The following is a 10,193-nucleotide window of genomic DNA, read 5'->3' as shown; positions in this document are numbered from 1 at the left end:
ACTGTTATCTCACTGGCCAACATCCATCTTTACCTGGTTAAAATTTCTCAGGCTGTTGTTAAATAATTTCCATGTATACATATTCAGCTCCTTTGCCTCACTCCTGTTTTTGTCTGGGAGAATTCCAGTCTTGAGTAAATTCAACTTTGTTCCTATTCCATCACTGCGTCAGTACAACTGAATGTAGCTGGAAGAAAATGTAACAGTGCTTACTAGGCTAACTTTAAATTTATGATCACAAACCTCAACTGGATTTGGTGTCTGGCCCTCCTCTACTTTCCACATATGCTTTTTCCAATAATTCCATCCAGGTCTGTGGCTTTAAATATATCATATGTGATTACCTCCCAAATGTGTATACCCAGCCTTAACTTTTCCTGCATAATACACACCTGGATACCCTACTCTCTATGTGCCCACATAATAGGCATTTCAAATAGCTCAGCAGCCATTTGTAGTCCTTGTCCAATTTCCTAGCCATTCCTGCAATATTGGTAAAGGAATAAATACCAACAACAACTAATTCAACTATTCAGTGCTTACTTTGTGCTGGGTACTTTGCACATAAAAATGATCTAATCCTCACAGAAAATCTGGGTAACACCATTATTATCATCTCTGCTTCAGAGAAGAGGAAACTGAGGTTCAGAGCCCAGATGGCAGAGTTGGTATTTAAATCAACTAAGTAGGGGTTAACAGACTTTTGTTGTAAAGGGCCAGACAGTAAATATTTTCAGCTTTGTGGGCCATACTGTCTGTTACAACAAACCAGCTCTGCTCTTTTAGTGTGAAAGCAGTCACAGACAATGTATAATAAATAAACACACATAGCTGTGTTCCAATAAAACTTTATTTGCAAAAATAGGTGATAGGCTACATTTGACTTAACAGGTGGTAGACTGGCAACCCCTGCTTTAAACTGTTATTGCTGTATTGCCTGGGTTTAATGAATGACCGAACAAATGAATGGACCAATGAATGAATGAATGACACCTTCTTTGGCACCAGTCCTCCCCTGCTTTGTTCCCCTCTGTTCTCTCATGAGTGTTCATGAGACTGCTAGAGAGTCATGTCACTGCCAAGGGGAAGAACACCGTAATCACTCTTTAGGGCTGAGTGAGGAGCACAAAGGGAAAAATCTTACAAGAATAGTGTTTTGTTCCTAAGATGGGTTAGGTGAACAACGATTCTAGCTCCCTGAGGCTCTCTTTGGATGGCTGAGATCTAAATCATAACTTTTTGTCCAGGGAATATATTCCCTCTAAGATGGAGTCCTCACATGTCTCACCAGAAACTTCATGCTCTGTTTTAACTGTCTAGTGTCATTGTGTTCTATTCTTACCCCCTCCAGCAGCACAGGAGACCTTGTGCAGGATTTGGAACATGCAGGTTCCCTCTCACTTTTAGGTCTGTGTGTATCCTCTTCTTTCTGCCTGGTAAACTAACTGCCTCACTTCAGTGGCCAAGCTCACCAATTATTTGTTCTTTAGAACTCTGCCGGGATGCCATTTGTCTCTTGGAAGTTGTTCTAAACACTCCACAACAAGTGATTGCCCTTGTTCCGTGTCTAATAATCTCATGCTTGTTTCAATAGTAGTTTTTAATCACTCTACATAGAAATCGTTCTTTTGCTAGTCTGTCTCCCTGATACTGCCAGGGTTTTGAGAGTGGGCACTATCTCTTACTCATTGTAAGTCCAGCACATAATGCAGTGCCTGGCCCAGAGGGTCCCTCAGTAAATATTTGTGAAGTGAGTGATGCACATCAGATTTTCTTAGGAGTGGCTGAGAGAAGCTTTATTCGTATGGTGTTTCATAAACCTTTTCCTACTCTCTCTCTCTCTTTTTTTAAAGATTTTATTTATTTATTTGACAGAGACAGCGAGAGAGGGAACACAAGCAGGAGGAGTGGGAGAGGGAGAAGCAGGCTTCCCGCCGAGCAGGGAGCCTGATGCGGGGCTCGATCCCAGGACCCCGGGATCATGACCCGAGCCCAAGGCAGATGCCCAATTACTGAGCCACCCAGGCATCCCTTGTTCCTATTCTCTTGATATCTCAGGTGGTTGGAGGGATGCTCTCTAGGCCTTAGCTCAGCAGAGTAGGTAAATGACTGTGACTACTTCTAGCTGGAAAGCCATATGTATAGCATTTGTCTCTCAAGAGTATGAACCACTCAGAAAAACAGGGCTTAGAAAATAAGGTTGTGTGGCTGGCTATAATCCTTGAAGTATATAAAGCCAGTGGCTATGCATGTAGTGGAAAAAGCTTGACCTTGGAGTCAGGCTAATTTAGGTTCACATATCATCTTTTCCACTTTTAAACTTCCCTGAAGTTCAGTTTCCTGATCTATAAAATAGGGATAAAAATATATGTCCTGCAAGGTTTCAGCAATGCAGGAAAGGGATTAAAGGGAATATGTCTACTACAATGTCATCTGGTAGGTTTTAATGACTGAGCCACCCAGGCACCACCTTTTTTTTTTTTAATATTTTATTTATTTATTTGACAGAGAGAGAATCTGGTAGGTTTTAATCACACATGGTAGCTGCAGCCATGAAGTGCTGTCATAACTCTTTGATAACCATATTAGAGAACCACAGGGTCCAGGATTGCTTGCAAAACCTAAACAGGCTGTCTTGAGTTTAATGATGACACCCACTTGCATTATAAAGGCAACTGCAGATGGGAATTGTCTGCACTCTTGGATCTCCCATCCCTAGTAGGATTAAGGTAAATATACAAGGCTCTGAAGTTCCTATAAGGACACTTTAGTGTGTAGCTCTTGGCCCCTTGTAACAAAGCGTGTCAAACTCTGCACGTGTGAGCGCGCATGCGAAAACACACACACCACAGAATTTCTCTTTTTGTTATTAATTAACTTGCCATTGATTAGGAGTACATGAGACATGAGAAACATTACTAAGTTAGATAATATTTTCTTCAACAAAATAACACTAGGGTAAGTGCTCTCATTACTTCCAGGTTCTACTTCACACTGAAATTTAGCCAGAAGGTAACTGGTCGACAGAAGAGCTAACCCCTGCAGAGGAGAGCGTTTGAGCAAGGGTATTCCTTTGCTGGTGGTTAGCTGGGAAGCTGGGGAGGAAAGCATTATGGGTGTTTTCCACGGCTGCCAATTTCCCTGATGTCTTGGGTGCTGCAAACTGATTTTCCTCTGCCAGCACATTTAGTTTACAAGATGATCTTCACATAAAACACAGTGGTTACATTCATGAGAACACACGCAAAATTAAACCACTGACCCAGTAATCAAATAAAACTTCCATAAATTATTGAGCTTGTTCTTTGCTTTTCTTAAAGCAAACAAGCCCTTTGTCCCTGAATTTTCCAAATAAATGCTCTTGCAACAAATAGGAGCTTTATGGGTCCAGAAGAGGGTGCAAGCAACAGAACTGTGGACTCCCAGTGAGATCAAAGTCTTCCCTCTGCTTCCTGGACATGGGTTAGGGCTCTCATGCCTGGCTTTACTAACACAGGCTGGACACATAAGGCAGCACCTTGGGGACATTACTTGGTAAATCAGAACTCTGGATAAATTGGACATAAGGTCTCACAATGATTTGCACATCACCCAGGCGGCCTCAGGTAGAACCTGCTCCATATGGTGACTTATGTTAGGCCGATAAAATGCCTTATTTAGCATCAACAGGAGCCTCTGTTTTTCTTCGTGCGCAGCACAAATCAAGAACACACATGATACCATATCCTCTATTATATACAATACTGTGGAGGAAGAAAGAATGGGAATATAAAACCCATAGAATGTATTTAATAGGTTATCTTGCCCACTAACCATACATAACTGCTAACACATGGCAAAATCTTTGGATTTTACCATTCTGGTCATCTTTGGAGAGTTTCTGTGTTTGTTGTTTATCATCCTCGTTATTATCAATCATCCAATGAGCTACCTGTGAGGCACTGTGGCAGGAGTTATGGAGGATGCCAAGGAAGAAGTAGGAGACATAGTCCTTGCTGGAGATGAAATGTCCACCCGGTAATGGTGATAGCTGCCTGGGAATGGCCTTCAGGTGAGAGAGGGAGCTCATTGGCCTCTTGAACTCAGATTAATTTGGGAATTCTAAATAAACCTCCAGGAATTCTATTTGTTCAGGACATGCAAATCTCTTTGGAGAACTGTCTAGGGAAAAGGGAGGGCTTTGGCCCTGGCGAGTCGGGGTTCCAAGCCCTGGCTTATTTCTAAGGTTGGTGACTGAAAGCCAGGGTGAAAAAGTATCTACGGTGTAAGGCAGTATATCAGGATGTATAGGTTTGTCCACGTGTGGCACCCAGTAGGAAAGTACCTTCCAGTATTTGCTCTTAGGCGAATCCTGTTGGTTGAGGACTGGCCTATTGCAAACTATGCTGTGATTCTGTGAGTCCTTCCCAGGTTGTCCCAGGGCCTTCTTTTCCTACATTTGATTTTCCTTAACAGTTCCTATAGCACTCACAGGGAGATGGAGTCATTTGGATGCCTTTTACAGCAGGGCACTGGTGTGCTCGGGTACAATGGGAGAATTTCTTCTAGCTTTCCTTGCCTAGACATGACTCCACACTGACAGCTTCCCCCTTTGTGTTCTCCTTCTTCTATCTCAGCACTTACAATATTTTGTTGCAGTTAGGAATTTCAACTTATGTGGACTAGATTATGAGCTTCTTGAGGACAGGAACCACATCTCCTTTCACTTCTGTATATGAAGTGCCTAGTACAGCACCTGGTGCAGGGCAAACCCCCATTCAGTGTTCGCAATTCTGTGAATGGGAATTGAGGAAGCCTTCCCAGATTATGGAAAAGGACACACCTGAGCCCCACCCACCCTGATTTTTCTTGGTCAGTGATTATGTCTACATTATCCCATGCAATTAAATGTCAGCATAAGCCAATCCCATGCAATTAAATGTCAGCATAAGCCAATCCCATGCAATTAAATGTCAGCATAAGCCAATCCCATGCAATTAAATGTCAGCATAAGCCAAGGGAACAAAGAATGCAGTGACTCTAAAATCATTATTCTGTGGTCTCAGGGCCCATTGGCAATAGCACTGCCTTACTTTCCTGGTAGGCTTGATTAATATTAATTAACGTCTCTCTCCTGAATGCATTTCAATTAATGGAAGGGAGAGCAGCTCTCAGGTGTGTTGGATGAGGGACCAACTGGACTGTTGTTAACATTTCAATTGAAGAGTTCACACGTGGTTCAAAATCTATACTGCTATATATGCTTTGGTAGAATAAATGTTTATCATTTTCAATATTTATTGACTGCCTACTGTGCACCAAATACTCTCTTGGCAGGATGTTTCCCAAATGAGCTCCTAATTTACTTCAGGGATTTGGCTATGGATGTAATTTAACATGATTGGAGAGAAAAATGGCTCCATTAATCAAACTGATGAATTTGTAAATTAAAATATATGAATCAGGATTTATGCTCCTATAGTACATTTATTATAATAAATATTAAAGTCTAGTGCTTGCTTCAGCAGCACATATACTAAAATTGAAACGATACATTAAAGATGAACATGGCCCTTGCACAAGGATGACACACAAATTTGTGAAGCATTCCTTGTTTTTAAAAAAATACGTTAGAAGTCTACATCTAGACTACATTAAATTAATATTTTAATGAAGAAAAGGTCATTTAAAAATTCACTTGCAAATTATTTAGCTTATAGGCTTTGTCCTAAGTCTACTGATAATTTGAGAACATATTTAATGTGTAGGCTGTGTTTTCTTTGGAATTTGCCTATTGTGTAAAATGATTACTTAGTAGTTGAAACAGGGCGGAACTTCCTTCACTTTGAAGTGCATGTGTTTGGGCATATTTCTCCCGAGGTATTTCAGAGTGATTATTTTCTTTGCTCTTCTTGTATTAATACTGCCGAATCTTTTTTTAATAAGAGAAGCTGGTTGCAGTTTCAGCTGTAAAATAGGCAAAGAACTTTCTCGGTAAAAACCAAAAGTCTCCTCTATGTAATTGACCAGAAGGAGGCTCCCTTCCACCTCACTGTGTAAAGTTAGGCTAAAAGCTTCCAAACGTAATTCTTCCCAGGCGGTTCTAATACTCCCCAGGCTGTCTCTAGCATTGGTGGTGGTAGGGGCAGCACTATGAAATTTTCCTTTAGGGAACAGAATTTAAGCTTGCATCATGAATAAGAAGATTTCAGAGAGTATAAAGTGCTCTTTCCTTACACCAGTTCATTTATATATTTTTCTCCTTCCTGAATGACAATTAACAAAGATATTGGGATAAAATTTTCCTCAGTTTGGATATCTCAATATTCCTTAGCTTACTGCTTAAGCTTTGTTTTCCTTATGGCTTTGTTTTGTCAAGGTTGTCCAATACAATACATTTTTTAATAGCATTTTGTTTTATTTTATTTTTTGAGTATAGGCCCTTTGTCCAATGTGGGGCTTGAATTCACAACCCTGAGATCGAGAGTTGTATGCTCTACAGACTGAGCCAGCCAGGTACCCCAAGTCCAATACAAAATTTTAAAAATTAATATTTTGAGATGAATCAGTAAGGCATTTGGATTTTTTAAAAAGTATAGTTGTTGTCTCTACCTACCTATTCATCTTAGTCTCTATGCATCTATAAGTAAGAGACACATGTTTTAAAACATAGGATAATCACCATTCACCGTAGAGGCTCTAATTACATTGCATTTGGCAATGAAAAGGTCACTAGTAGATTTGGAACAGAAACAAAAAGTGCAAAATCTTTGGAGAGTAAAGAGGGATGTGAGAGGTATCCACCACTGTGAGTACACAGTCCATTATATGATGTCACGAGGTCATTTTGAATCAATTTATTTTCAGGTCGTTCTTCATTGTTAAGGAAGGCAGGGTTATTGTAAAAACAGCATTGCTGCGCTTTTCAGAAGCCTTGCCCTTTAATGATGGAGCAGAGTTGGTTATGAAATACCCAACTGTGACTAATTTTGGAGGAGTAACATGTAGCAGAAGAAAAAGTCAGAGAATTCCAAGTGTGCTGTTTGTGGTTCTGAGATCTAAGGGGTCACATGTTGGGCCTGGCCAGAAGCCTTTAGAGAAGGACAGCCCCTGGTTGACAACCTGCAAGGAAATGGAGGCTTGTCTTACAACCCCAAAGAACTTAATTCAGCCAACAACATGAATGAGCTTGGAATTAGATTCTTCTGCAGAGCTTCTGGTAAGAAGTGCAGCCCTGCCAACATTTTGATTTTCCCTTGCTAATACCCATGTCAGGCTTATACCCTACAGAAGCTGTGAGATCATAAATTTGTGTTGTTTTAAGTGACTGAGTTTGCGTTAATTTGTTATAGCAGCAACAGAAACCTAAATCACAGGAAATATTTTGAAGGAACTGGTACTTGGGTTGGATTGTCACTGTGGTGGTATACTGTTACAATGAGCCGTGTCTCCAAGAATTTCATCCAGTGACTCTGGGCTTTAGCCATTGAGTGTTAACAAATGGGTTCAAAGCAGAAGCTTGACAAATATATTCATTTCCTATTGCTATTTTAAATTGCACCAACTTTCTGGCTTAAAATAAAGTTATTATCTTACAGTTCTGTAGGTCAGAAGTCACACTGAGCTAAAATTAAAGTGTCAGCAGGACTGCGTTCCTTCTGGAGGCCCTGGAGAAGAATCTATTCCTTTGCCTTGTCCAGCTTCTAGAGTTGCCTGTATTCCTTGGCTTGTGGCCCCTTCCTTCATTTTCAAAGCCATCTGCATAACATCTTCAAATCTGTCTTACTCCTGCCTCCCTCTTACAAGGACTCTTGTGATTATATTAACACTCCTGGATAATCCAGGCTAATCTTTCCATCTCACCTTAATTACATCTGCAGTCTCTCTTGCCATGAAAATAACATATTCATAGGCTTCAGGGATTAGAGCATGGCTATCTTTGTGGGGGCATTATTTTACCTACCACAATAACTGTTTGCATGCCAGATTTATACTCTTAGAATGCTCACTCTTAGAATGTTTCTTCTAGGAACACAGTTCCTATGCTATAAGGAAAACCAAGCAACCATGTAGGGAGGTCTCCATAGGGAAGAACCAAGGCCTCTGGCAAACATTCCCAACTGAGCTCCCAGCTAGCTGCCACCACCAACTCCTTGCCATGGGAGTGAGGCCACTATAATAAACCTTACAGCTAATCTAGTGCCCAAGCCATCACCGCAGAGCAGAACTTTCTGGTCAACCCACAGAATCATGAAGGATGATAAATTGTGATTGTTATTTTCAACTCCTAAAGTTTTGGGGTGGTATGTTATGCAGCAATGGGTACTTGAAATAATGCTAGTCTATTTTATAACCACCTAACTACTTGAAATCGAGGGATTCTGACCAGAGGAAGACGGGTTCTTCTATCAAGTATTCAGTATGAAACAGATGACATAGGTCAAAATACATAAAGTCCCTAGCTTAGCACCTGGCACATAGTAGGTACTGTAAAAGCATGAATTATCTTTTCCCAAGTAGTCTTTTTGCTGTAGACTTTGACACCTACCTCCCTATTAAAAGAGAAGATTTCTCTCTGCTAGAGAAATTTATTTAATATGGTATGTAACAAAACATAATGTATCATCTGATAATTTTGCTTGGTGGTCCATAACTTAAAGTTATAAAGCCTTAACCTGAACAATGTCTATATTCCAAAAAGATCTTTTCCCAAAAAATATATCTTAACTAAATTTTAGAATATGAAGTAGAGTCTTGCAGTTCATATTGTTTAATTGCACTGTCACACAAGAATCTTGGAATTTTTCTTAGTTTGTTCAATTGCTGTAAATGACTTCTGAAAGTAATATAATTACAACTTGTTATGGTTTATGCATTCATAGAATTCATAGAGCAAGCTGAGGATGTAACTGTTCATTTGAAGCTGAGATGATTAGCATTTGAAAACAGTTAATGGAGGAGCTGATTAGAATACATTGCAAAGAGTCATGATTTAATTTCACATCACCTAGAAAAATTTGATGTCATGCGTGTTAATGGCAGTTTTGAGGGGCATAAAGATTGACATGTTTTCCTGAGCTAAGCGATATGGCCATGCTGACTCAGTGAAAAACTCACATTTCAAAATACATGAAGTAAGTAATACAATGCAACCTTATGTGATTAAACTCACCACCTGAGTATTAAAAATATGAGTGAAGTTGGTAAGTAAAGTTTAAGCTCATTTAAAGCAGTGCACTATGAGATTTGGATGGAAATTCAGCTCACTGGGGGTTTTCAAGTTTTCATAGCAAAACTACTTGAATGGATTATGTTTACTTTGTGTTCAACTTGCTTTTTCCCCTCCCCACCTTGGAATCTCCACATTGAAGCTAGAGAGATTTTTTAAAAACTCACAAATCTATCCTGTCATTCCCCCGATTAAAGCTCTTTAGTGATTCTCCGCTGCTGCCACATAAAGTCCAAATTTCTTAGCTCAGCAGACAGGGTTCTGTGTGATTTGCCATTGCTGATTCTGCAGTCTTATCTCTTGACAGTTTCCTTCAGTGGCTCCAGACATGGAGAAGAACTTGTAATTCTTTTTCTTCTCTAGGCTACTTTCAGCCACGTGGTGTGGCTATTCCCTACACATCTGTAACATCTTGCTTAATTGTCGCTTCGTCTTAGGAAGCTTTTCTTGACCCCCTTCCTCAGTAGCCCAAAATCAACTTCATGTGCATCTCTAGTACCTCAGTTTTACTCATTTGATGGCATTGATTGAGCCAAATCACAATTGCTTGTTCAATTGTCAACTGCCCTCCATCGAGCATAAGCACACTGCAGGGAGTACTGTGTCAGGTTCATTTTTTAATCGAATGCTGAGTACAGTGCCTGGCATATAGAGGAACTTGATACAAATTCACTACATGAAGAAAGATGTATTTGTTCAAAGTGAGCAGAATATTAAAGAACCATTACCAGTGCCTTGCATTTAGGAGGTACTGGGTATACGTTCATTCATTCATCCCTTATCATGGATCTGCACCAGGGGTTCATCATTAGTCATATGCCATTTCCCACTGGCTTACCAAAGGAGTAAGCTGTTGAACTGTATGGTAACATCATATAGAGTAATTTTCTTGGCCTGAAATAGGTTGGATTCTTCTCATTTTTTTTTGATGGCATCTTTTTTTTTTTTTTTTAAGTAGGCTCCATGCCCATTGTGGAGCTCAGTG

At 40.0% G+C, this 10,193-nt stretch overlaps 1 non-coding gene across 1 annotated transcript; it reads left to right on the top strand.

Moving 5' to 3' along the window:
• The first annotated feature begins 5,491 nt into the window (after positions 1-5,491).
• LOC113923208 lies at positions 5,492-5,598 on the top strand. Its single transcript, XR_003520215.1, has one exon. It is a non-coding gene; the product is annotated as a U6 spliceosomal RNA (small nuclear RNA).
• The last annotated feature ends 4,595 nt before the right edge of the window (positions 5,599-10,193 follow it).

This window comes from Zalophus californianus, chromosome 9 (assembly GCF_009762305.2).
Source record: "Zalophus californianus isolate mZalCal1 chromosome 9, mZalCal1.pri.v2, whole genome shotgun sequence".
Taxonomy (NCBI): domain Eukaryota; kingdom Metazoa; phylum Chordata; class Mammalia; order Carnivora; family Otariidae; genus Zalophus; species Zalophus californianus.
Note: the sequence above shows the minus strand (reverse complement) of the source record. Positions and strands in the feature narration are given on the sequence as shown.